Source organism: Scyliorhinus torazame, chromosome 6, assembly GCF_047496885.1.
Source record: "Scyliorhinus torazame isolate Kashiwa2021f chromosome 6, sScyTor2.1, whole genome shotgun sequence".
Taxonomy (NCBI): Eukaryota; Metazoa; Chordata; class Chondrichthyes; order Carcharhiniformes; family Scyliorhinidae; genus Scyliorhinus; species Scyliorhinus torazame.
Window position 1 is genome coordinate 280,105,400 of NC_092712.1, and position 26,808 is coordinate 280,132,207.

The 26,808-nt window shown below is 50.2% G+C and overlaps 1 protein-coding gene across 1 annotated transcript in view; it reads left to right on the plus strand.

Moving 5' to 3' along the window:
* Positions 1 to 26,808, plus strand: part of LOC140425459 (oxysterol-binding protein-related protein 10-like) — a 349,560-nt gene that overhangs the window by 76,409 nt on the left and 246,343 nt on the right. The window lies entirely within an intron of this gene.

The window sequence follows — 26,808 nt, forward strand, 5'->3', positions numbered from 1 at the left end:
ACTTCACCTTCTCCAGGGTCAAAAAACCCCAGCAGCCCCCCCCCCCCCCCCCCCCCCGCGCCCCCCCCCCCCCCCCCCCCCCCCCCGGCGAGGCACAGGGTGGAGAAGCTGACCTCAACCCCAACAAGACCTGCCTAGGAGCGATCAGTGAGGCGAAGGCTAAAGCGTCTGCTCCTGCACCCGCCTGTAACTTGGGCCGGGCCGACACCCCGAAAATGGCTTCTAAGGGACCAGGCGCAACATCCATATGCAACACCCCCGAGACCGTGCTAAATACCTTTCCAGCTTCGGGTGGACCAAATCATATGAACATGGCTTGCGGGCCCCCTCCCACACCGCTCAGAAACATCATCCCCTCAAACAGCCGGCTCATCCTTGATTTTGTGTGATGCGCCCTGTACACGACCTTCAATTGTATCAGCCTCAACTTCGTGCATGAGGTTGAGATGTTCACCCTTTGCAGCACTTCACACCACAGTCCCCCTTCCATCCGCAGCCCCCCCCCCCCCCCCAAAAGCTCTTCTTCCCATTTTACCTTTACCCTCTCCATGGATACCCTGTCCTCCTCCCAGAATCGCCGATTCCTCCCCCTACTCTAACTCCCTGCCGACAGTACCGCCTCTAACAGCAAGAAGGCTGGCGTTGTCTGGAAAACCTTCCTTGCAAAATCTCGAACCTGAAGATACCTAAACCCTTCTTCCTGTGCCAACTCGTACGTCTTTCCCAGCTCCTCCAAACTCGCAAATCATCCCCCAAGAAACCGATCTTTCACATCCTTAATCCCCCTCCCCTCCCATCTCTGAAATCTCTGATCCATCTTCACCAGCTCGAACCCATGATTCCCCCTAATTGGTAACCACCCCCTGACCCGGCCCCCAGCTTAAAGTGCTGTCTAAACTTCCGCCAGGTCTTAAGTGGGCATCACCACACCGCTGGACTCCCCGAATTCCTACCCGGTGCCATCGGGAGCGACGCCGTTGCCATCGCTCTCAACCCCGACCCTCTACACGAGCCCTCGTCCACCTTAACGCATCAGAATTTTTTTTTCTCCCCCCCCCCCCCCCCCCCCCCCCCCCCCACGCCCCGCACCTTCTCCACATTTGCTGCCCAGTAAGATACAGTAAGTTCGGGAGGCCCCCCACCCCACCCCAAATAAATGAGGTGACCAATTTGTCCACCTCCCTGAAGAAAGACTTCAGTAGAAAAACCGGCAGTCGCTGAAATAGGAACAAAAATCACCCGACCTGTCAACGACAGAGGGATGTTGTCCCACCTTGCCAAATCGGCTTTCACCCTCCCCACCAAATAGTAAAATTATACCTTCAGAGCATTGGAGCCCACCCCAATCCCACGCCACCTGCACCCCCAAGTACCTAAAGTGGGTTACCGCATACAAAATGGCAGCCCCCCACCCACCCCTGGCTGAGACACCATAAAATATTCAATCTTGCCTAGGTTCAATTTATACACCGAGAGTGACCCAAATCTTTGGAGCAACCGCATTATATTCCCCACCGACTTACTCGGCTCTGAGATGTACAGTAGCAAATCGTCAGCATATGAGGATACCCAATTTCCACCCCCCTGCCCCCTTCCACAACCCAAGCTCCTTACCACGATGGCCAAAGGCTCTCTAGCCAACAACATGGGTGGTATAGGACACCCTTGCCTAGTACCCTGGTGTGGAGCAAAGTCCCCCAAATTCATATTATTAGTGCAAAAACACTCCATCGGCTCCCTACACAGCAGCAGTATCCACGCCACGGACTTTGGCCCAATCCCAAATCTTTCAAGGACCACCATCAAATAACCACACATCAAAAGCCTTCTCTGCATCCAGTGGTACCGCCACATCGGTCTGCTTTCCCTCCGCTGGCGACATAATCACATTTAACAACCTTCTCACATTCAAAAACCGCTGCCTTCCCTTCACGAACCCCGTCTGATTCTGTCCTATCACTTTGGTAGACACCCCTCCAACCTTGCCGCCAGCACCGTTGCCAATATCTTGGCATTTACATTCCATCGGGATATGGGCCTATACGACCTACACACCACCGGGCCCTTATCCTTTTTTAATAACAGGGAAATCAAAGCCTGCCCCAACGTCTGTGGCAAGACCCCCCCTACCTATCGCCTCCTCAAACATTCCCACTATCAGCGGCGCCAACCTGTCCTTAAATTTCTTAGAATATTCCACTGGGAATCAATCGGGTCTTGCCACCTTCCCCAACTGCATCCTCCTAATTGCCTCCTTTACCTCCTGCTCCCCCACAAGCCCTTCCAGACCTGTTCTGTCCTCCTCCCCCAGCCTCGGATACTCCAACCCATCCAGGAACTCGCTCCTCTCCCGGTGGCTCCAACCTATACAACTTCTCATAACTCCTGAAAAACTTTATTGCTCTACTCCGGGCCCACCACTAGCTTCCCCATCTTATCCTGCACCTGGACTCTCTCCCTCGCCTCCCTACAAAGCTGGCTGGCTAACAAACGCCCCGCTTTCTCCCCATGTTCATAGACTGCTCCTCTTGCCCTTCTGAACCGGCACACTGCTTTCCTTATGGACAACTGGTCAAACTTTGCCTGAAGCTCCTTCCACCTGGCCAAAAGGGCCGGATCCAGATCCCCCAAGTACCTTCTAGCCACCTCCAGCATCTCCTATCAATTTTTGGTGCTCCTCCCTCTCTTGCTTGTCCACCTGAGTCTTTAACAAGATACCCCCCCCCCCCCCCCCCCCCCCCGCTACTGCCTTCAGAGCCTCCCAAACCACCGACTGCAAAATTTCCCATGTGCAATTAAATCCCGATCACCTTCCCAATCTTATCGCAAAAAATTCCAGTCCCCTAACAACTCCACATCCGTTCTCCACCCCGGCCTCTGGGCCACCCTCTTCTCCAGAACCACCTCCAAGCAATGCGGCGCATGGTTCGAAATCAATATACTCCGACCCTTTGACCCCGGCCAGTAACTCCTTCCTAACCATAAAGTCTATTCTTGAGTACGCTTTATGTACCTGGGAGAAAACTAATACACCCGCTCCCTCGGGTATAGGAACTTCCATGGGTCCACTCCTCCCATCTCTCTCGTGAGCCCAGCCAGCGCCTTCGTTCCCCCTGTCCATCCTCGGCTCTTGCACCATATTCCAATCCCCCCCCCCCCCCCACTACTATTAACTCGTGGGTGTTCAAATCTGGGATGGCACCCAGCACCCCCTTCGCAAATCCTGCATCATCCCATTTGGGGCCCTATATACTCACCAGCGCCACCAACGTCCCCTCTAACCCCCCTGTCACAATCACATACCTACCCTCTTGGTCCGCCACCACCTTCTCGATCTGAAACCTTGCCCACCAATACCGCTACCCCTGCCCTGCCATCAAACCCCGACCGGAAAACCTGACTCACCCGGCCTTTCCTGAGCCTCGCCTGATCCTTCATCCTTGCAGTATCACGCCAGCCTTTAGGCTCTTTAAATGCGCAAACACTCTCGACCTCTTCACCAGTCCCCTCACGTTATACGTTACTAATCTGACCAGAGGTGTCTCACACCCCCTCACCCCTCCTATCCGCCATCATCATTACCTCTGGGTCTGACCTGCTCCATCCCTTTGTTGCCGTCGAACCCCTCGCCTGCCCCTCCCAGAATCTGACCCATCCGCTTCCTCTTGAAACACCTCTCCCAGTATTGATCCTATCCCCCCCACCTTTCACAACTCCCAGGCCCATCGAAACCTGTTCAGTCAGGTTCTAACGACTGCGGCCCCTATCCTCACCACACTAGCCAACCCTTGCTTGCTAGTAGGGCTGGTATAGCTCAGTGGGCTAGACAGCTGGTTTGTGATGCAGAACAAGGCCAGCAGCGCGGGTCCAATTCCCGTACCGGCTGAGAATTCTGAATTCTCCCTCTGTGTATCCGAACAGGCGCCGGAATGTGGCGACTCGGGCTTTAACTTCATTGCAGTGTTAACATAAGCCTACTTGTGACAATAAAGGTTATTTTTTTATTTTTTTAGTATGGAGGCCTCTGCACAGGCCCCCCCCCCCTCCTCCCAATCCCCTCCTCCACGAGCCAGTCCCTGAAAATAAAGACAAACAAACCTAACCAGTGCAAAATATCACACCCCAGAAAACTGCCATAACCCCCAAATTCAATATTCTCCTACCCACTTGTGGCTGTAGAGGTATTACGGTACCTGGTATGCTGGAGCACCATTGGGGGAAACTGTATGCTATCTATTGGTTAAGATGTATGGTAGCTCTGTCCTGCTAGGTGGGGTATAAGAGCCCGTGCTGCCCCAGCAGCCTTCATTCTGTACCTGAGCTGCTGGGGGAAACATCTAGCTTATTAAAGCCTTCAGTTGGACTACGACCTCGCTTTAGTGGTCCTTGATCGTGCATCACTACTGTAACCCATAGCAGAGGGTACACTACCCTTCCCCACCAACCAACCCAACCCCCCCCCCAACTGTTTCCCCACCCACCCCACACAAAACAAATAAAAAACATCCTGAAACAAGGCTGTACACAGCATTTCTCCTCCCCTGCCTCAGTCCAGAACCCAACCCCAGTCCCATCTCTCATTTAAACCCCAGTCCTTCAGCCTTCACGACCACCGCCACCGTCTCAAAGTAAGAGTCCTTCGAGTTATAGGTTACCCTCAGCTTCGCCGGGTAGACCACGCCAAACCTCACACCATTACTAGAGTGCTGCTTTTACCCAACCAAAGGCCACCCGCCTTCTCGCCGACTCCGCAGTTAAATCATGGTATATACGAATACTAACTCCTTCCTACTGCACCTCACGCCTTTGTTTCACCCAACTCAGGATCTTCCCCTTGACATGGAATTTGTGGAAACAAATTATGACCGCCCTTGGCGGTTTGTTTGTCTTCGGCTTGGGCCTGAGCAACTGATGAGCCCTGTACAGTTTGTACCGGGAGAGTTCTTCCCCTCCCCTAACAACTCCGTCAACATCTTTGCGATGTACTCAGTTGGCCTCGAGCCCTCTACCCACTTGGGCAAGCCCACAGTTTTTAAATTCTGCCGCCTCGACCAGTTCTCCAGGCCCTCCACCTTGGCTCTAAGTCCTGTGGCCTACACCACCCTCCACAGCTCCTCACACATTGAGGTGAACTGGTCTCTATGTTGCGATACAGCTTCCTCCACCACCTTCAACTTCTCTCCTTGCTCCCATACCTCGGCTGAAGTCTTAAACACCTCCACCTTCACCTGGGCCAACGCCTTCTCCACCAGCTCCTTCATCGTTGCCATCATCTCCTTGTGCATCGACTCCATGTGCTTGGTGATCTGCCCCTCAAACTGTCCAGCCACCACCTCGGTCAAGTCTCTACTGTGAAGGGCACTGCCCCACCCAGCGACCCATGTTTCCTGCTGCCGGGCTGACCCATTCGCTCAAAAGTGAACTTTCGCTCGCCCCTTTCTTTCCAGCAGCATTTTTCTGGATCTTCAACATTCCCCTCTTTCCTTGTGTCTTCCTTCACCAGCTTATCCAAAAACTGCCCCCGGAACTGGGCATTAAACTCCATAAATCAGAGCCTCCAGCATGAGCCACCGGATTTCATTTATTTAGAATTGTGGCACACACACAAACTGGGATATGGTACAGAATGCTGATACGTACAATATTCACACCAGTGCAGTCTTTCACCAAGTATGGATTCAGATTCTTTATTCCCTCGTCCTGTTCTTTGTCTTGTTGGCCTCTGTGCGGCATTCCACTGCCCCCCACCCCCACCCTACCCCCCTCGCTCTATTGGCTGATGGCTTCAAGCGGGTCCGGGAACAAGTTGGTGAATGACTTCCAAGTCTTGTGGAAGTCTCCTCCAACCCTCATATGGTGAATTTGCTTTTCTCCAGGTGGGGAGATTCCGACAGATCGGCCAGACAGTCAGCAGCTACACCTTGGGGATGTAGGTCGGTATGGAACTGAACAGGAAGAGGAACCTGGGCAGCACGTTCAACTTGATTGTCTGCACTCCCTGTTAGGGAGAGCGTGAGTGTGTCCCATCTCTGTAGGTCCCTTTTAACTTTGTCTGCCAGATTATAGATTTCATAGAATTTACAGTGCAGAAGAAGGCCATTCGGCCCATCGAGTCTGCACCGGCTCTTGGAAAGAGCACCCTACCCAAGCCCACACCACCCTATCCCCATAACCCAGTAACCCCACTCAACCAACACTAAGGGCAATTTTGGACACTAACGGCAATTTAGCATAGCCAATCCACCTAACCTGCACATCTTTGGACTGTGGCTGATGGTGCTTCTGATCGCTAGCCGAGCAGGATTCTTCGGCAGACGATTAGGGAACCAAAGGGAAAGGCGTCAGCCCCCTTCCCATAAATGGTTCTGGCTTGTCGAATACTCTGAAGACTGCTGCTTTTGGGCATGATTCCATCCTCACCCCCACAACCTTGGACATTGCTTCAAAGAAGGCTGTCCAGAACCAGACAGGTCTGGGGCATGCCCAGAACAGGTGGATGTGGTTGGCCAGGCATACCTGGCACCGCTCATATTTGTCCACCACCTCTGGGAAGAACCTGGTCATTTGGGTTCTGGTTAGGTGTGCTCTGTGCACCACTTTCAGTTGCATGAGGCTTGGTTTTGCGCAAGTGCAGGTGGAGTTGGCCCTGTTCAGTGCTTCATTCCAGAATCCCCACCTTATTTCAAACCCTAGTTCTTCCACTCATTTTCCTGTGTTTCGTCCAATGGGGAACATGCCCTTTCTAGTAATCATCCACAAAAGTCCCCGCAGTTCCTCCTTCGCTGATTGCCCGTGTCCAGTAGTTCCTCTAACGTGTGTCTCGGGGTCCGTGGCTTTGATGTCTCCTTGCGGAGGAAGTTTTTACCTGTAGGTGTCGCAGTTCGTTCCCTTTAGGCAGTGTCGTTTTTCTGTCAGTTCCTCTAAAGTCACTAGCCTGTCCTCCATATGAAAGTCTCCGTCCTGTCTCCACCTCTTAAAAGGTGGCATCCAACATGGCAAGCGCAAACCTGTGTTTGCTACAGATGGGGTCCATAGTGCATATTCCCTGTAGGCCGAAGTGCTGTCTCATTTGATTCCAGGTTCGGAACGTGGCTACCACCATTGGGCTTGTTGCGTGCTTGGCTGGCGGGGATGGGAGTGCCGCCGTGGCAAGGGCTCAGAGGGTCATCCCTGTACAGGAGCTCTCCTCCATCCTCACCCATGCTATTTCAGGTTCTTTCACCCATCCCCTCACACTTCTGGCTGCCCGGTGGTAGTATTAGAGGTTTGGAAGGGCCAGGTCCCCCATGTTTCTTTTTCTTTGTAGGACTTTTTTGGAAATCCCCCACCCCACACAAATGCCATAACCATTTGTCGACCAATTTAAGGAACACCTTGGGGATGTAGGTCGGTATGGAACTGAACAGGAAGAGGAACCTGGGCAGCACGTTCAACTTGATTGTCTGCACTCCCTGTTAGGGAGAGCGTGAGTGTGTCCCATCTCTGTAGGTCCCTTTTAACTTTGTCTGCCAGATTATAGATTTCATAGAATTTACAGTGCAGAAGAAGGCCATTCGGCCCATCGAGTCTGCACCGGCTCTTGGAAAGAGCACCCTACCCAAGCCCACACCACCCTATCCCCATAACCCAGTAACCCCACTCAACCAACACTAAGGGCAATTTTGGACACTAACGGCAATTTAGCATAGCCAATCCACCTAACCTGCACATCTTTGGACTGTGGGAGGAAACCGGAGCACCCGGAGGAAACCCACGCACACACTGGGAGAACGTGCAGACTCCGCACAGACAGTGACCCAGCCGGGAATCGAACCTGGGACCCTGGAGCTGTGAAGCAATTGCGCTAACCTCTATGCTACCGTAGCTAAGTTCCACTTGTGGATCCGTGTCCAGTCGTGGGCGATCTGGATTGGATTGGATATTGGATTGGATTTGTTTATTGTCGCGTGTACCGAGGTACAGTGAAAAGTATTTTTCTGCGAGCAGCTCAAACAGATCATTTAGTACGTGAAAAGGAAAGAAAATACATAATGGGTCAACACTAGGTACACAATGGGACACAGGCATCCGGTGGGGCATACAGGAGTGCAGTATTAATCGGGCCAGTCCGTAAGAGCGTTGTTTAGGAGCCTGATAACAGCGGGGAAGAAGCTGTTTTTGAATCTGTTTGTGCATGTTCTCAGACTTTTGTATCTCCTGCCCGATGGAAGAAGTTGGCAGAGTGAGTAAGTCAGGTGGGAGGGGTCTTTGATTATGCTGCCCGCTTACCCAAGGCAGCGGGAGGTTTAGACAGAGTCAATGGATGGGAGGCGGGTCTGTATGATGCACTGGGTGGTGTTCATGACTCTGAAGTTTCTTGTGGTCTTGGGCAGACCAGTTGCTATACCAGGCTGCGATGCAGCCAGATAGGATGCTTTCTGTGGTGCATCTGTAAAAGTTGGTCAGAGTTAATGTGGACATGCTGAATTTCCTTAGTTCCCTGAGGAAGTATAGGCACTTTTGTGCTTTGTTAGTGGTATCGTCGACGTGGGTGGACCAGGATAGATTGTTGGTGCTGTGCACAACTCGGAATTTGAAGCTGCTAACCATCTCCACCTCGGCCCCGTTGATGCAGACAGGGGTGTGTATAATACTTTGCTTCCTGAAGTCAATGACCAGCTCTTTAGTTTTGCTGGCACTGAGAGATAGATTGTTGTCGTTGCACCATTCCACTAGGTTCTCTATCTCCCTCCTGTATTCTGTCTCGTCGTTTTTCGACATCCGACCCACAATAGTAGTGTCGTCAGCAAACTTGTAGATGGAGTTGGAACCAAATTTTGCCACGCGGTCGTGTGTGTATAGGGAGTGCAGTAGGGGGCTAAGTACGCAGCCTTGCAGGGCCCTGGTATTGAGGACTATCGCGGAGGAGGTGTTGTTGTTTATTCTTACTGATTGTGGTCTGTAGGACAGAGTCGAGGATTCAGTTGCAGAGTGAGGAGCCAAGTCCTAGGTTTTGGAGCTTTGATGTGAGCTTGGCTGGGATTATGGTGTAGAAGGCAGAGCTGTTATCAATAAATAGGAGTCTGATGTAGGAGTCCTTGTTGAGTGTAGGGCCAGGGAGATGGCATCTGCTGTGGCCCGGTTGCAGCGAAATGCGAATTGCAGTGGATCGAGGCATCCTGGGAATATGGAGTTGATGTGCTTCATGACCAACCTCTCAAAGCACTTCATTACAATCGATGTCAGAGCCACCAGATGGGAGTCATTGAGGAACGTTGCCTCGTTCTTCTTTGGCACTGATATGACGGTGTTCTTCTTGAAGCTGGTGGGGACCTCGGAGCGGAGTAGGGACAGGTTGAAGATGTCCGCGAATACATCTGCCAGCTGGTCCGCGCAGGCTCTTTGAGTGCATGACCAGGGACCCTGTCCAGACCCGTCACCTTCCGAGGGTTCACTTTCAGGAAGGCCGATCTGACTTTGAAAGCTGTGATGGTGGGTATCCGTGTGTCCTGGGCTGCTGGGGCAGGCAACAGCGGATTGGTGGTTTCCTGCTCGAACCGAGCACAGAATGCATCGAGTTCATCGGGGAGGGATGCACTGCTGCCGGAAATGCTGCTCGGCTTCGCTTTGTAGCCCGTCATGTTGTTTAGGCCTTGCCACAACCGACGAGAGTCTGTAATGCTAATTTGTGACTGTAGCTTGGTCTGATATTGTCTCTTGGCATCCCGGATGGTTTTGCAAAGGTCGTACCTAGATTTCTTCTGGATCCCCAGATGGCAAAATTTGTATTGGACTTGCTTGAATGGTAATTCTCCCTGCTCTGCCCCTCCCCCTTTTGGGTTCACAGGGAAGACTTCACTCTTTCTCAGGTTGAGCTTGTAGCCCGAGAAGGCTTCAAACTCTCTCAGGAGCTTCATGATCCCTTGCATGCTGCTTTGAGGGTCCGAGTTATATAGGAGCTGGTCGTCCACAAGTGAGACTCTATGCTCTCTGTCCCTCTTCGGATTCTCTTCCAGTTTTTTGCCACTCGATTGCCAGGGCAAGTAGAAGCAGGGAAAGTGGGCATCCCTGGCTTGTGCCTCTGTGCAGCTGGAAGTATTCAGAGCTGGTGGTGTTGGTCCTCATGAGGTACTTCCACTTGACTCTGTCGAAGGTCTTTTCTGCATCCAGGAAGATGATCACCTCTGGTATTCTCCAGGTGCCTGGCCAGGATCTTTGCGAGTATTTTCGCATCCATGTTGAGCAACAAAATGGGTCAATGATCTGTATTCTGTTGGGTCTTCGTCTTTCTTGAGTATCAGCGAGATAGGGGCTTGTGTTCGTGTTGGAGGGAAGGTGCCCCTCGCTAGCGAGTCTGCGAATATGTCCCACAAGTGCAGGGCCAGAGCTGCCGCAAATATTTTTTAGAAGTCCACCGGGAACCCACCTGGTTCAGGTACCTTCCCCACCTGCATGGAGCTGATACTCCCCATAACTTCTCCCAGTTCTAGTGGTGCTTCCAGACCCCTCCTATCGTCCCCTATAACTGGCATTTCCAGTCCATCAAGGAACTGTTTCATCCTAGAATCCCCGTCGGGTAGGGGTTCTGACGTGTGCAGCTGTCAGTAGAAGGTCTTGAACGCTTGTTGACCTTTTTTGGTTCGGCTACCAGTCCGCCTTTGCTATTCTTCACCTGCGTTTGCTAACCTTCTCCCTCGTGGCTGCCTGCTTTGTCAGCTGGTGAGCCTGCAGGCAGCTGGCTTTATCTCCGTGTTTGTAGAAGGACCCCGTGTCTGGTGGAGTTGCTGCACTGCTTTCTTGGTGGATAGCAGATTAAAGTCCATTTGTAGCTTTTTCCTCTCTGCCAGAAGTCTGCAGTCGGGGCCTCAGAGTATCTTCCGTCTACCTCCAAAATGGAGTTAATCAATTGTTGCCTAGCTGCCCCCTTTTCCCTGTCCCTGCATGCCTTGTAGATCATTTCCCCTCTGATCACAGCCTTCAGCAACACCCAGAGCATGGAGATTAAGATCTCCCCGTTCCAGTTGTCAATAATATACTCGTCTATGGCCTGTGATATTTTCTGGCAGAAGATCTTGTCGGCCAGGAGGGCTGTGTCCAACCTCCATGGGGGGGTTTGAGCACGGCCTGCATCCAACCTCACATCCATGTAGTGTGGAGCATGGTTGGAGATTACGATTGTGGAGTATTCCGCTCTTACTATTCCTGGAAGCATTGATTTCTCTACCACAAGAAGTTGATATGGGTATGGACTTTGTGCACTTGCGACAAAAATAAGAACTCCTCACCCGGGTGCATGAACCTAGTTCTCTAGCTGTTTCCCCATTTTGGGGTTTGACATGTCCCTCAATGGGTTCTGTACACCGTTAAAAGTGTCATTGTCTCTCCCCCCACCCCCCCAATGATTAGTCGGTGCATATCTATGTTGGGGATTTCTGCCATGGTCGTCTTTACAAATTCTGTGTCGTCCCAGTTGGGCACATACATGTTTACCAGGACCACTGGTGCCCCTACCAGGATACCGCTGACTATGACATACCGTCCTCCTGGGTCTGTAACCGTCTTTGTCGCATTAAATGCTGTCCTTTTACTGAGCAGTATGGCTACCCCATTAGCTTTTGACCCGTAATATGATTGGTACGTCTGTCCCACCCATCCCTTTCGGTCCCTCTCCCTTGCGTGCATCTCTTGGAGGAAGGTTGTGTCGGCTTTCATACTTTTCAGGTGGGCGAAGACTGGACCTTGCACTGCGCCGTTAAGTCCCCTGACATTCCTGGTGACTATTCTGATTGGGGCTTTTCTTGTCCCCCCCCCCCCCCGGGCCCTGCCCGGAATCTACCATACTTAACTTGTAGATGCACCCCTGCACTCTGGGTTTTCCCATTGTTAGGAGGCCATCCAAAATGGCCGACGTCACTATACTCTCCATGAGGACGGGACCCTGTGGTCTGGGATTTTCTTTTCTCCAGGGATCACCCAACATGGGTGAGCCTCTGCACTCCAGGGTTTCCCTTTGTTCAGGGACCCTCAAGTGCCTGTTGCGGTGCCGTCTTGTTCCCTTTTGCTACGAGTGACCTGTTGAAACCAGTCTAGAGCCCTTTCCCCTATCCCTCCATCTGTCCCCCCTTGCCAGGCGCTCTCTCCCCATTGGGAGATGTGTCGCAGCCCCCCTCACACATACCTCCTGGCGCTACTTACCCACTAATGTGGTGGCCCCCATCCTATGCCCGATATGTCGGTTTACCCTCTGTCTCTTCCTCACCCTCCCCACTGCTCTGCTGTGCTCGCCCCCTCCTTTCTGCGAACTAGTTCCCCAGTTCAGAACAAGGCAGTACAGTCCCGCTTAAATTGTTCTTTAGCTTTCTCTGTCTCTTCAGCATCTGCCTCCTTTGTTGCTTGTCCAGCCAATTCTTTTGGACAAACCCTTCTGCATCTGCAGGGGCAGTAAATTAATGTTCCCTGTTCTGGAATGTTACCCGGAGCCTGGCTGGTAACAGCATCCGGAACTTGATATTGTTCTTGTACAGGACCAACTTCGTCCTGTTAAATTCTGCCCAGCACACCAGGTCTGCCCCAACGTCCTGATACACCTTGATCTTGTGCCCGTCCCAGATGCAGGTCTTCATTTGCCTGGCCCAGCGAAGGATGTTTTTCCCGGTCCTGGTACGGGTGTAACTTGGCGATGATCACTCTCAGCTTTTCTCCCGCCTTGGGTTTTGGCCAGAGTGACCTCGGGATTCTGTCAATCTCCGGTGGATTGGGAAAGCTGTCTCTCCCCACCAGATTCCTCAGCATCTGGGCCATGTAGTCTGTAGGGTCCCTGTCCTCGGTTCCTTTTGACAGGTCCACTATTTGATGTTCTTTTTTTTTTTTAATTAAAAATATGTTTTATTGAAATTTTTTTCCCAAACAACAATTTTTCCCCTCTTACAAAGCAAACGCAACACTAACAATACAGAAATTTTTAACAATACACAAGTAACAAAACTCCTTTATCTTTGACCTAAACTAAACTAAACCCCCCCCCCCCCCCCCCCGCTTCCCCCTGGGTTGCTGCTGCTGGTCATCTGTCTTCCCTCTAACGTTCCCCTAGGTAGTCGAGAAATGGCTGCCACCGCCTGGTGAACCCTTGAGCCGATCCTCTCAGGGCAAACTTTATCTGCTCCAGTTTAATGAACCCCGCCATACCATTTACCCAGGCCTCCAGTCCGGGGGGTTTCGCCTCCTTCCACATGAGTAGGATCCTGCGCCGGGCTACTAGGGACGCAAAGGCCACAACGTCGATCTCTTTCGCCTCCTGCACTCCCGGCTCTTCCGCAACTCCAAATAGAGCTAACCCCCAGCCTGGTTTGACCCGGGCCTTTACCACCCGCGAAATCACTCCCGTCACTCCCTTCAAATACCCTTCCAGTGCCGGGCACGCCCAAAACATATGTGCGTGGTTTGCCGGGCTCCCGCCACACCTCCCACATTTGTCCTCCACTCCAAAGTACTTGCTCAATCTTGCTCCCGTTATGTGTGCTCTATGTAGCACCTTAAATTGAATCAGGCTAAGCCTGGCGCATGAGGAAGAGGAATTTACCTTGCTTAGGGCATCAGCCCACATACCCTCCTCTATCTCCTTCCCTAGTTCTTCTTCCCACTGTCCTTTTAGTTCGCCCACCGACTCCTCCCTCTCTTCCCTCCTCTCTCGGTAAATCTCTGACACCTTGCCCTCTCCGACCCATACCCCTGAAAGCACCCTGTCCTGTATCCCCTGTGTCGGGAGCAACGGAAATTCCCTCACCTGTTGTCTAGTAAACGCCCTCACCTGCATATATCTCAAGAAATTTCCCCGGGGCAACTTATACTTTTCCTCCAATGCTCCCAAGCTCGCAAAAGTTCCATCTATAAATAAATCTCCCACCCTCCTAATTCCCAACTGGTACCAGCTCTGAAATCCTCCATCCATTCTTCCTGGGGCGAACCTATGGTTGTTCCTGATTGGGGACCCCACCAGGGCTCCCCGCACCCCTCTCTGTCGCCTCCACTGTCCCCAGATATTCAATGTTGCCGCCACCACCGGGTTTGTGGTAAACCTTTTAGGTGAGATCGGTAGCGGCGCCGTCACCAGTGCCTCTGAACTCGTCCCTTTACAGGACTTTCTCTCCAGTCTTTTCCACGCCGCTCCCTCACCCTCCATCATCCATTTGCGTATCATTGCCACATTGGCGGCCCAATAGTAATCGCCCAAGTTCGGTAGTGCCAATCCTCCTCTGTCCCTACTACGCTGAAGGAACCCCCTCCTTACTCTCGGAACTTTCCCTGCCCACACGAAGCTCGTGATGCTCCTGTCTATTTTATTAACAAAGGTCTTGGTGATTCGTATAGGGAGACATTGAAATACAAATAAGACCCTCGGGAGGACCATCATCTTAATTGCCTGCACTCTGCCCGCCAACGACAGAGGCTGCATGTTCCACCTCTTGAAGTCCTCCTCCATTTGTTCTACCAACCGTGTCAGATTAAGTCTGTGCAAGGTTCCCCAGCTCCTAGCGATCTGAATCCCCAGGTATCGGAAGTTTCTTTCTACTTTCCTTAGAGGCAAGCCTTCTATCTCTCTACTCTGGTCCCCTGGATGTATCACAAATAATTCACTCTTCCCCATGTTTAGCCTATACCCCGAGAAATCCCCGAACCCCCTCAAAATTCGCATAACCTCTATCACCCCCCCCCCCCCCCCCCCCCGCTGGGTCCGACACGTATAACAATAGGTCATCCGCATATAACGAGACTCGGTGTTCTTCTCCCCCTCTAATCACCCCTCTCCATTTCCTGGAGTCTCTCAACGCCATGGCCAGAGGTTCAATTGCCAACGCGAACAACAATGGAGTCAGCGGGCATCCCTGTCTTGTTCCCCTATATAGTCGGAAATACTCCGATCTATGTCGACCTGTAACTACGCTTGCCGTTGGAGCCCCATAAAGAAGTCTAACCCAGCTAATAAACCCGTTCCCAAACCCAAACCTCCTTAACACTTCCCATAAATACTCCCACTCTACCCTATCAAATGCCTTCTCTGCGTCCATTGCCGCCACTATCTCTGCCTCCCCCTCCACTGGGGGCATCATTATCACCCCTAATAGTCGTCGCACGTTAACATTCAGTTGTCTCCCTTTTACGAACCCTGTCTGGTCTTCGTGCACCACCCCCGGGACACAGTCCTCTATCCTCGATGCCAGTACCTTTGCCAACAATTTGGGGTCCACGTTCAATAATGAAATGGGTCTATAGGACCCGCACTGCAACGGATCTTTATCCCTCTTCAAAATTAACGACATCGTCGCCTCCGACATCGTCGGGGGTAGAGTCCCCCCTTTCCTGGCCTCATTGAACGTCCTCACCATCAACGGGGCCAACAAGTCCACATATTTTCTGTAATACTCCACCGGGAACCTGTCTGGTCCTGGGGCCTTCCCTGCTTGCATGCTTCCCAGTCCCTTAATAACCTCGTCCACCCCAATCGGTGCCCCCAGGCCTACCACCGCCCCCGCTCCTCCACGTTCGGGAACCTCAATTGGTCCAGGAACTGCCACATCCCTTCCTCTCCCTCTGGGGGTTCAGACCTATACAGTTTGTCATAGAAGGTCTTGAACACCTCATTTATCTTTCCTGCCCTTCGCACCGTGTCTCCCCTTTCGTCTCTAATTCCTCCTATCTCCCTCGCTGCTGCCCTCTTTCGCAATTGATGAGCCAACAGGCGACTCGCCTTTTCCCCATATTCATACCTCCTCCCCTGTGCCTTCCTCCACAGTACCTCCGCCTTTCTGGTGGTCAGAAGGTCAAATTCCGTCTGGAGTCGTCTCCTCTCCCTGTACAATTGCTCCTCCGGGGTCTCTGCAAATTCCCTATCCACCCTTAAAATCTCCCCCAGTAATCTTTCCCTTTCCTTGGCCTCTGTTTTCCTTTTGTGGGCCCCAATGGAGATCAGCTCTCCTCTGACCACCGCTTTTAGTGCTTCCCATACCACTCCCACAGGGACCTCGCCGTCGTCATTGACCTCCAGATATCTCTCAATACACCCCCGCACTCTTGCACACACTCCCTCATCCGCCATCAGTCCCACATCTAATCGCCAGAGTGTTCTCTGCTCCCTTTCCTCTCCTAATTCCAGGTCCACCCAATGTGGGGCATGATCCGAAACCGCTATGGCTGAGTACTCGGCTTCTTCCACCCTAGAGATCAACGACCTTCCCAAAACAAAAAAATCTATCCGGGAGTACACTTTATGGACATGGGAGAAGAAGGAAAACTCCCTAGCCCTAGGTCTAAGAAATCGCCATGGATCCACTCCCCCCATTTGGTCCATAAACCCCTTAAGTACCTTGGCCGCTGCCGGCCTTCTTCCGGTCCTTGAGCTGGATCTATCTAGCCCCGGGTCCAGCACCGTATTAAAGTCCCCTCCTAAAATCAAGTTTCCTACCTCCAGGTCCGGTATACGCCCCAGCATCCGTCGCATAAATCCCGCATCGTCCCAGTTTGGGGCATACACGTTAACCAACACTACCTCCATTCCCTCCAGCCTGCCACTCACCATTACATATCTACCTCCGCTATCTGCTACGATGTTCTTTGCTTCAAATGCTACCCGTTTCCCCACCAAAATGGCCACCCCTCTATTCTTTGCGTCCAGTCCTGAGTGGAACACCTGTCCCACCCATCCTTTCCTTAGCCTAACTTGGTCCGCCACCTTTAGGTGCGTCTCTTGGAGCATAACCACGTCTGCCCTTAGTCCTTTCAAATGCGCGAGCACTCTGGCCCTTTTTATCGGTCCGTTCAGGCCTCTCATGTTCCACGTGATCAGCCTCACTAGGGGGCTACCTGCCCCCCTCCCGTGTCGACTAGCCATTACCTTCTCTAGGCCAGTCCCATATCCCGCCTCCGCGCTCCCGCTCGCTCCCCAGCGTCGCAAACCATCCCCGCCCACCCACTCTTTAGCCATTTCCTTTTGGATTTCCGCAGCAGCAACCCAGTTGTTCCCCCCCCCCCCCCCCCCCCCCCCCCGCTAGATCTCTTTCTAGCATGATTGCTCCCCCCATATTACTTCCGTAAGTCAGCTGACTTCAACTGACCCCGGCTACTCCTGCTCACTCCTCGACCCCCCCCCCCCCCCGTGTGGGGAACTCCCATCCGCCTTGCGCCTGTCTTCCCGCCTTATTCTTTCTGGTGCGGGAACATCCCTTTACCTGACCCGCCTCTTATGGCGCAGCTCCCTTTCCCCTCCCCCTCCCCTTCCCCATTCTCCAACTATGTCCCGTCTTTTCCCCCCTCACCGGCGCCGACATTTCCCCAATGTCTCCCCCCTTCCCAATTTACTTCTCAATTAACTTCAACCATAACATTAACAATAACATTTCCTGCAGCATCAGTCCCTCAGTTCCGATCCAATTTCTCTTCTTTGATGAAGATCCATGCTTCCTCCGCCGTCTCGAAATAATGGTGTCTCTCCTGATACGTGACCCATAGTCTTGCCGGCTGCAGCATCCCGAACTTCACCTTCCTTTTATGCAACACCTCTTTGGCTCGGTTGAAGCTCGCCCTCCTTCTCGCCACCTCCGCACTCCAATCCTGGTATACCCGTACCACTGCATTCTCCATTTTCTCGGGCTCCGATCCTTTCAGTACACTTTTTATGAAGTGCCTCGTGCGTCTGTGTCTTAACCGCCAGGCCCAGGATCTCGTCCTCAATATCTGTCACCTTCTGCTCCACCACACGGAGCTCTGTCTCCTGGGTCTTTAATGTCTCCTTGAGCCCCTCAATTGCCTGTAGCAACGGGGTCAGCACCTCCCTCTTCAGCAGCTCCACGCACCGTCTCACAATTTCATCCTGCTCAGGCCCCCATGTCGCCTGCGCTTTCTCTGCCGCCATCTTGTACTTCTCTCTTTCTGACCCTTTGGTCGACGATTCCTCGCGCTGCAGCCGCCGCCGCCGGTTTTTTCCTCCTTAGTTTGGGGGGGACTCCCTTCTCACACACCCCACACCGGGTTGCGTCGTCGAAAAATTCCCCGTTGGGGCTCTTAAAAGAGCCCGAAGGTCCGTCGGAGCTGGAGCCGCCGAAGCGTGCGGCTAGCTAGGCATCACCGCAACCGGAAGTCCCTTCAGTGGCCTTGATGAGGTCTTTTCACAGTTGTTCCCTCTGCTGCTAGAATTCACTTTTGATACAGGCCCTCAGGTCAGCTTGCAGCTTTAAGCTTGCCCTTCCCCCGCCTGCATGCTGGAAGAGGCCCTGTTTATCCTGCAGTTGCAACCAAATCTTTTACTGTTTCTGCATGTGTCTGGCAACCAAGAGACATACCCTTCCTGGGGGACACTGTCGGGGGAATATTGCAGCCTTCTTCCCACACCGGGAAATGTCAAACAAATGCCGTGGGGGCCCTGTAACGAGCCCAAAAGTCCGTTCCAAGCAGGAGCTGCCGAATATGCGACCTAGCTCTGCATAGCCGCACCCGGAAGTCACTATCTTGATGTTCTGACGTCTTGACCAGTTTTCCTGGTGCTCCACCTTCAGGTTCCCCTGAGTTGTCACCAACCTCTTTGTTTCGGCTGCAGGGAGATGATTTGGTCGCTTTGGTCCATCGAAGCTTACTCCAGTTCCTTTTCCCCAGGGCCTCTAGCCTCTTTCCCATTTTGTCAAGGGCCACCTGCATGGTGGCCTGCGCTTTTGTCACTGTCACCTTGATTTCAGCCTTTATCTTCTCTTTCATCTCTTTCAGTTCCTTCGTGAGGAACGTCATCCATCATGCTGGGGGTGTGGGAGCAGGTGGGGAGAGATTAGGGTCGCTGATCTCCACCTCTCTCAAGTGCCTGGGGAACCCCTGCCACGTGGGTCCACTGGCCCACTCGTTCGCTGCTCCTGTCATTTACTGCTATTTCTGGTGCCTCTGGAGTTGTTGCTTCCTGGCATCTCTGTTGATCCATGTATTGTTGAGGGTGAGGGGATGTTTTAGTCCGGTTTCTGTTGGCTAATTTCGGCTAAAAGTGCTGGAGGAGAACCACCTGATGTGCGACTGCTCAGCACATTTCCATCACCGGAAGCACTGTCGGCTAATTCCTAATCCCCCACTTTAACTTGCCCCTCCGCCTATACACACACACACAAACCAGGTGGGAAGAGAGGGGTGTAATAAATAAATAAAAGGAAAACGAGAAGTGTTGATTGTTCTAGATGGTTGTGTGTAGCACTTTTGCTTCAATCCAAGCTTTCAGTTTGAGGTTTTCAGTGTAGATTAATGCAGATCCTGAGTACAGCTGTGTAGTTTTTTTTCTTCCTTTAATCTAGGCTTTCAGTTTGAGGTTGTCACTGCAGATTCACCAGATCTCTGCAGTTTCCGAAATATATCAAATCACAGCCTTTCTGTCGAGGAGAGAAAAGCGGAAGCAGGTCCGTGTCCCTGTGCTTCCAGGAGTCAACTCTGCTCCTGGGGTCGCTGAAAATCATTCCACTCGTGCAGGATCCAATCACCACCTGTTACCGGGCAAAGTATGAAATGAAATGAAATGAAAATCGTTTATTGTCACAATTAGGCTTCAAATAAAGTTACTGTGAAAAGCCCCTAGTCGCCACATTCCGGCGCCTGTTCGGGGAGGCTGTTACGGGAATCGAACCGTGCTGCTGGCCTGCCTTGGTCTGCTTTCAAAGCCAGCAATTTAGCCCTGTGCTAAACAACATACAAAAAGTATGGCTTTTTGGTAAATTCATTGGCCATCAGCTAACCAATCAAACTGAATCCCACCATCTCTTAGGTGCCAAGAAGTCTGGGTCTTGCTGTCCAAAGCTAGTAGAGTGTTCTCTGTTGTTACTTTTTGAATTACTCATTCTCTCTGCTGCTTGACCTAGATACATGTCTGTCCATTAAACGTCCATGAATCAAAAATGAAAACTGCAAAAATAAATAAAGAGGAAATAAAGGGAATCAACAGGAAGGACCCTTACACTATTGTGATGGTCTTCCTTTTTGATTAGTACTTTTATTAAACAAGGCACTTAGTTATCTTTTTGTTGTTCATTCATTGATTTTGAGCTAGATCTATGGAAAGCAGCAGTTCACAGCATAATGTACAAAGGATTATTTATTGAATACACTTGCAGACCACACAGTGGGATAAATAAATTAAGTTGTGATGTACTGTCCAAATTTAAAAGCTGCTCAGGAGATTTATGTTAAGCATATGAAATAGCAAAAGGATTTGGCTTGTGTTATGGGCGAGGCATTTTCAGAACCCCAAAATGTATCATGGAGTTCAACCAACCTCGCCCTTTAATGTATTTGTTGCTTTTCCTAGCACATGGCTTTTTCCCTAGGTGCGGGATTACAATTATGGACACGTGGGTTTTTAAACACCAAACACTGTTTATTCCATGAACTCAACTTAACATCTTAAATAAACATTGGATCTCTTAACACCCCTTACTTCAAAGATAACTCAGAAAATATTGCAACAGTAAATAATTCCTTAAATGTTCCTTCAAACTTCCAAGAGACTTAACACCTTTAACCATAAGACATAGGAGCGGAAGTAAGGCCATTCGGCCCATCGAGTCCACTCCACCATTCAATCATGGCTGATTTCAACTCCATTTACCCGCTCTCTCTCCATAGCCCTTAATTCCTCGAGAAATCAAGAATTTATCAACTTCTGTCTTAAAGACACTCCGTCCCGGCCTCCACCGCCCTCTGTGGCAACAAATTCCACAGACCCACCACTCTCTGGCTGAAGAAATTTCTCCTCAACTCTGTTCTAAAGTGACTCCCTTTTATTCTAAGGCTGTGCCCCCGGGTCCTAGTCTCCCCTGCTAATGGAAACAACTTCCCTAAAACAAAATCACATCAGGTTAAAGGTTTTACTAATGAGTTTAAATCACCCAAATGATCCAGAGATGGTCTTTTATTGCAGAGATCCAGCTCACTGCAAAACACAGACACACACCTTGCTCTTTTTCTCCAAACCTGCAGCTCTCTGGAAACACACACACACTCCCAAGCTCTTTTCAAAACTGGCTTTCTCCTTTTAATCAGCTCACAGCAAAACAGCCAGGCACTTTGAAGCTGCTCTCAGCAAAACAGCCAGGCACTTTGACGCTGCTCTCAGCAAAACCAGCCAGGCACTTTTTAAAACTGCAAAACCCAAACAAAACTGCAAAAACTCCCAAAATGGCTGAACTGAGCTGAGCTCCACCCACTCTGACATCACTGTTTTCTTAAAGGTACATTGCTTAAACATGTCTTAAAGGTACCCTCACATGACACTTGAACATACAATTAAAAAAAATTGTAATTGAGAGTACCCAATTCTTTTTTTTTCCAATTAAGGGGCAATTTAGCGTGGCAATCCACCTACCCTGCACATCTTTTTGGGTTGTGGGGGTGAGGCCCCACAGTGGGGGAATGTGCAAACTCCACACGGACTGGGTTAGAACCCGGGTCCTTGGCACCGTGAGGCAGCAGTGCTAACCACTGCACCGCCGCTTATTGATTATACAATTAAATAGAAAATTAAACCTAATACATAACTAAAGTTGGAAAATGTTTGACACTGTATCAACATACGATCAGTGGAAATTGCATATGGAAACTTTGAAATACCATGTTGAAACTTCTAAATAGACTGACAGCGATAGATGCCTCACTTTTTTATTGTAATGCACTTAAGATAGCTAGCCAGAAAAGGAGGATATAGAATAGTAATCAAGATTGCCAGAAATAATGGGTGAATCTTTGTATGCTCCAGGGTTAAAATAGCTTTTTTTGGTGGGCTCTTGGAGATTTTCTGCAGAGCTCCTTTGTTTTATTATCTAACTCCTTTATTAGGTGATGCAGTCAAGTAGTAACATTACCGTCTGAATTTTGTTGAATTTATGTGGGTTTTCTTTTTTTAGATAAATAGCACAAATATTGGATACACACAAATTTATTAAATCTTTCAACTTGGAATCTTTAAGATGTTAATTTATTATAAATAAATCTGCCATACTCAGAATTTTTATTTTGGAAACAATTTGGCACAAGATAACTTATTGAGAATGCGTCTGGCATCTGCAGCCCCCATTTAAAAATTAATTGCAAACAATTAGCACTCCAGCATTCTTTGGTTTTGTTTGCCAATTTCAACTTTTTTTTTTTATTCCTTTATTAAAGTTACAAAACCAGAGCTCGAGTATGGACCAGGACATATCCCTAATCCAGCTCCTTGCCTGCTCCAAAAACCAATTCAAATTGAATCCAATTCATGGTCCCCACAAGAGAGACTTACCAGATCCAGGCATTACACCTGACCTCATGCTCGATGTTGGCCAAAACGCTGAGAAGCGATACTTTCAACTTTCTTTCCTTCAAGGTTTCTATTAGCAGTGGCTGCTGACAAATATGTCAGGATACTGCCTTCCATAGGTGCAACTGTACAATTGAGCATACATACCAATGTAATCTGCTGCAGCACCATCAAACAATGAACAGTTTAATTTTGATATACTTCACATTTCAGTCATTTATTTTTTGTTAAGCTATTGCGCCTCATAATTATTGTGATGAGAGATTGGGTGGACTAAAGGAACATTAATTTGTATCTATATTAAAAATGAGCCATGGTCTTGGGACTTCATAATATTATTTGTCAGGGAGTTCTAATCCATTTTATTTTATTTTTAAATATGTTTTATTGAAATTTTTTTCCCAAACAACAATTTTTCCCCTCTTACAAAGCAAACGCAACAATACACAAGTAACAAAACCCCTTTATCTTTGACCTAAACTAAACTAAACCCCCCCCCCCTCCCCCTGGGTTGCTGTTGCTGGTCATCTGTCTTCCCTCTAACGTTCCCCTAGGTAGTCGAGAAATGGCTGCCACCGCCTGGTGAACCCTTGAGCCGATCCTCTCAGGGCAAACTTTATCTGCTCCAGTTTAATGAACCCCGCCATATCATTTACCCAGGCCTCCAGTCCGGGGGGTTTCGCCTCCTTCCACATGAGTAGGATCCTGCGCCGGGCTACTAGGGACGCAAAGGCCACGACGTCGGCCTCTTTCGCCTCCTGCACTCCCGGCTCTTCCGCAATTCCAAATAGAGCTAACCCCCAGCCTGGTTTGACCCGGGCCTTCACCACCCGCGAAATCACTCCCGTTGCTCCCTTCCAATACCCTTCCAGTGCCGGGCACGCCCAAAACATATGTGCGTGGTTTGCCGGGCTCCCGCCACACCTCCCACATTTGTCCTCCACTCCAAAGAACCTGCTCAATCTTGCTCCCGTTATGTGTGCTCTATGTAGCACCTTAAATTGAATCAGGCTAAGCCTGGCGCATGAGGAAGAGGAATTTACCCTGCTTAGGGCATCAGCCCACATACCCTCATCTATCTCCTCCCCTAGTTCTTCTTCCCACTTTCCTTTTAGTTCGCCCACCGACTCCTCCCCCTCTTCCCTCATCTCTCGGTAAATCTCTGACACCTTGCCCTCTCCGACCCACACCCCTGAAAGCACCCTGTCCTGTATCCCCTGTGCCGGGAGCAACGGAAATTCCCTCAACTGTTGTCTAGTAAACGCCCTCACCTGCATATATCTCAAGAAATTTCCCCGGGGCAACTTATACTTTTCCTCCAATGCTCCCAAGCTCGCAAAAGTTCCATCTATAAATAAATCTCCCACCCTCCTAATTCCCAACTGGTACCAGCTCTGAAATCCTCCATCCATTCTTCCTGGGGCGAACCTATGGTTGTTCCTGATTGGGGACCCCACCAGGGCTCCCCGCACCCCTCTCTGTCGCCTCCACTGTCCCCAGATATTCAATGTTGCCGCCACCACCGGGTTCGTGGTAAACTTTTTAGGTGAGATAGGTAGCGGCGCCGTCACCAGCGCCTCTAAACTCGTCCCTTTACAGGACTTTCTCTCCAGTCTTTTCCACGCTGCTCCCTCACCCTCCATCATCCATTTACGTATCATTGCCAAATTGGCGGCCCAATAGTAATCGCCCAAGTTCGGTAGTGCCAATCCTCCTCTGTCCCTACTACGCTGAAGGAACCCCCCTCCTTACTCTCGGAACTTTCCCTGCCCACACGAAGCTCGTGATGCTCCTGTCTATTTTATTAAAAAAGGTCTTGGTGATTCGTATAGGGAGACATTGAAATACAAATAAGACCCTCGGGAGGACCATCATCTTAATTGCTTGCACCCTGCCCGCCAGCGATAGAGGCTGCATGTTCCACCTCTTGAAGTCCTCCTCCATTTGTTCTGCCAACCGTGTCAGATTAAGTCTGTGCAAGGTTCCCCAGCTCCTAGCGATCTGAATCCCCAGGTATCGGAAGTTTCTTTCTACTTTCCTTAGAGGCAAGCCTTCTATCTCTCTACTCTGGTCCCCTGGATGTATCACAAATAATTCACTCTTCCCCATGTTTAGCCTATACCCCGAGAAATCCTCGAAATTCCCTCAAAATTCGCATAACCTCTATCATCCCCCCACTGGGTCCGACACATATAACAATAGGTCATCCGCATATAACGAGACTCGGTGTTCTTCTCCCCCTCTAATCACCCCTCTCCATTTCCTGGAGTCTCTCAACGCCATGGCCAGAGGTTCAATTGCCAACGCGAACAACAATGGAGACAGCGGGCATCCCTGTCTTGTTCCCCTATATAGTCGGAAATACTCCGATCTATGTCGACCTGTAACTACGCTTGCTGTTGGAGCCCCATAAAGAAGCCTAACCCAGCTAATAAACCCGTTCCCAAACCCAAACCTCCTTAACACTTCCCATAAATACTCCCACTCCACCCTATCAAATGCCTTCTCTGCGTCCATTGCCGCCACTATCTCTGCCTCCCCCTCCACTGGGTTAATCCATTTTATTAAATACCATTTTATAAATACCATTTTAGGAAATTGAGTCATGTTAGGATTTTTGGAAGAACCTGAACTGACAGTTTGAGGTTGAATAATTCAACTTTTATAGATGATGAACTGGACGGGGTTTCCAACTGTAAATTTGACTACACAAATGAATTGATTGAATTCCAAGCATTTTCTCAAGCAAAATATCAAATAAACTTTATTCCTTCAGCTTCACAGCTGTGCGCATATTGTAATCAGCCTCTTCCTCCTCTCCCTTGCCCATCAGATACAAACATGTCCCTCTTTCCAAACTCCATCCGTCCACTTGTTCAGCAGCTGCAAGATGCACTGTTGTCCTTCCTGCCGACCCTGGCCAATACACCAGCCTGACATACCCCCCTGACACTGCACAGCGCCAACTATCACTGCTCAGTCAGATACCCTCGGGTCTGGCCCAGTATGGGTACTCGCTGTTCAATAGCCCCCAAAGCCTAAGTTATGGTTCCTGCGGGCTTGTTAAAGCTTCCTGCATGGTGACTGTAGGACCAGTCAGATTGTCCCTTGAGGAGCAGCAAGATTAGGAAAGAGGGAACTTGTAATTTGAGGAGCTGGAGCCGAGATCATGGGCGAGACAGAATCTATGATTGGTGTAGCAGCTTGTCTCCCATGTATGGGGTGACATTTTTTGTGGTTGCCTACGTGATTAAATTTTCTTGGATGTTTTGGGGCATTTGAGAGTGCATTCGCCTGTCACCCTCCTATTTTGAACACTGGTATACTCTTGACACTATTTTAACAGACGCATTAACCTATTTAAAGCACTAAACCTCCTACTAAAAGCGCAGATAGAAGAATACCATAGAAATGTGTCAGGTAAGGTGGCATTTATGGAAAGAGAAACATAGTTAGTTGCACACGTTTTTGTTTTGTATTGAATAAGAAAAGCTTTTTAAGATTTATAGTCCAGAAAGGAGGAGATAGAATCATAGAATTTCGAGTGCAGAAGGAGGCCATTCGGCCCATCAAGTCTGCACTGGCTCTTGGAAAGAGCACCCTACTTAAGCCCATGTCGCCACCAGTAACCCCACCCAACCTTTTGGGAACAAAGGGGCAATTTATCATGGCCAATCCACCTAACCTGCACATCTTTGGAATGTCGGAGGAAACCCATGCAGACACTGGGAGAACGTGCAGACTCCACAGAGACAGTGACCCAAACCGGGTCCCTGGCGTTGTGAAGCAACAGTGCTAACCACTGTGCCACCGTGCCACTGAACCTGAGTGTATGTGTAGATATAGTAAATCCCAAATTTGCGTAATATCAATTTACCGGAAATGCCGGTTTTACGGACTGGCTTGCGGACTTGTAATAGTGGCACGATGAATATTGGGTATCACTCTGGGTACAATAATTTAGATTCATTTTATAAATGATTTGTGATTGATTGACTCCTTTCCATAGTGCGTCAATTTATATCGGTTATTGGTCATTTTTAACTCAGTCAGTGCTTAGTACGTCTGCTAATCTACTTCTGAGAAACTGCAGCTTAACTGACAGTTCTGGGCTGGTCAGTTCTGCAGCACAGCCTCCACAGAGGGCCATATTGCTAACACATTCCCAAGAAGATGGCACAGTGGTTAGCACTGCTGCCTCACAGAGCCAGAGACCCTGGTTTGATTTCAGCCTTGGGTGACTGTGTGCACGTTTGCACGTTCTCCCCTTGTCTGCACGTCTTGACTCTGGATGCTCTAATTTCATCCTGCTGTCCAAAGATGTGCAAGTCAGGTGGGGTTATGGCGGTGGAGTGGTCTAGGTAGGGTGCTCTTTCAGAGGGTTGGTGCAGACTTGATGGGCCAAATGGCCTCCTTCTGCACTGTATGGATTCCATTCTTCTTAGAACACTAGATTAGCTGAGATGACCCCCTTTGGGGTTGTGGAATGCTGGTTTTACGGACGGGCTTGCCTTTTTGGGGTG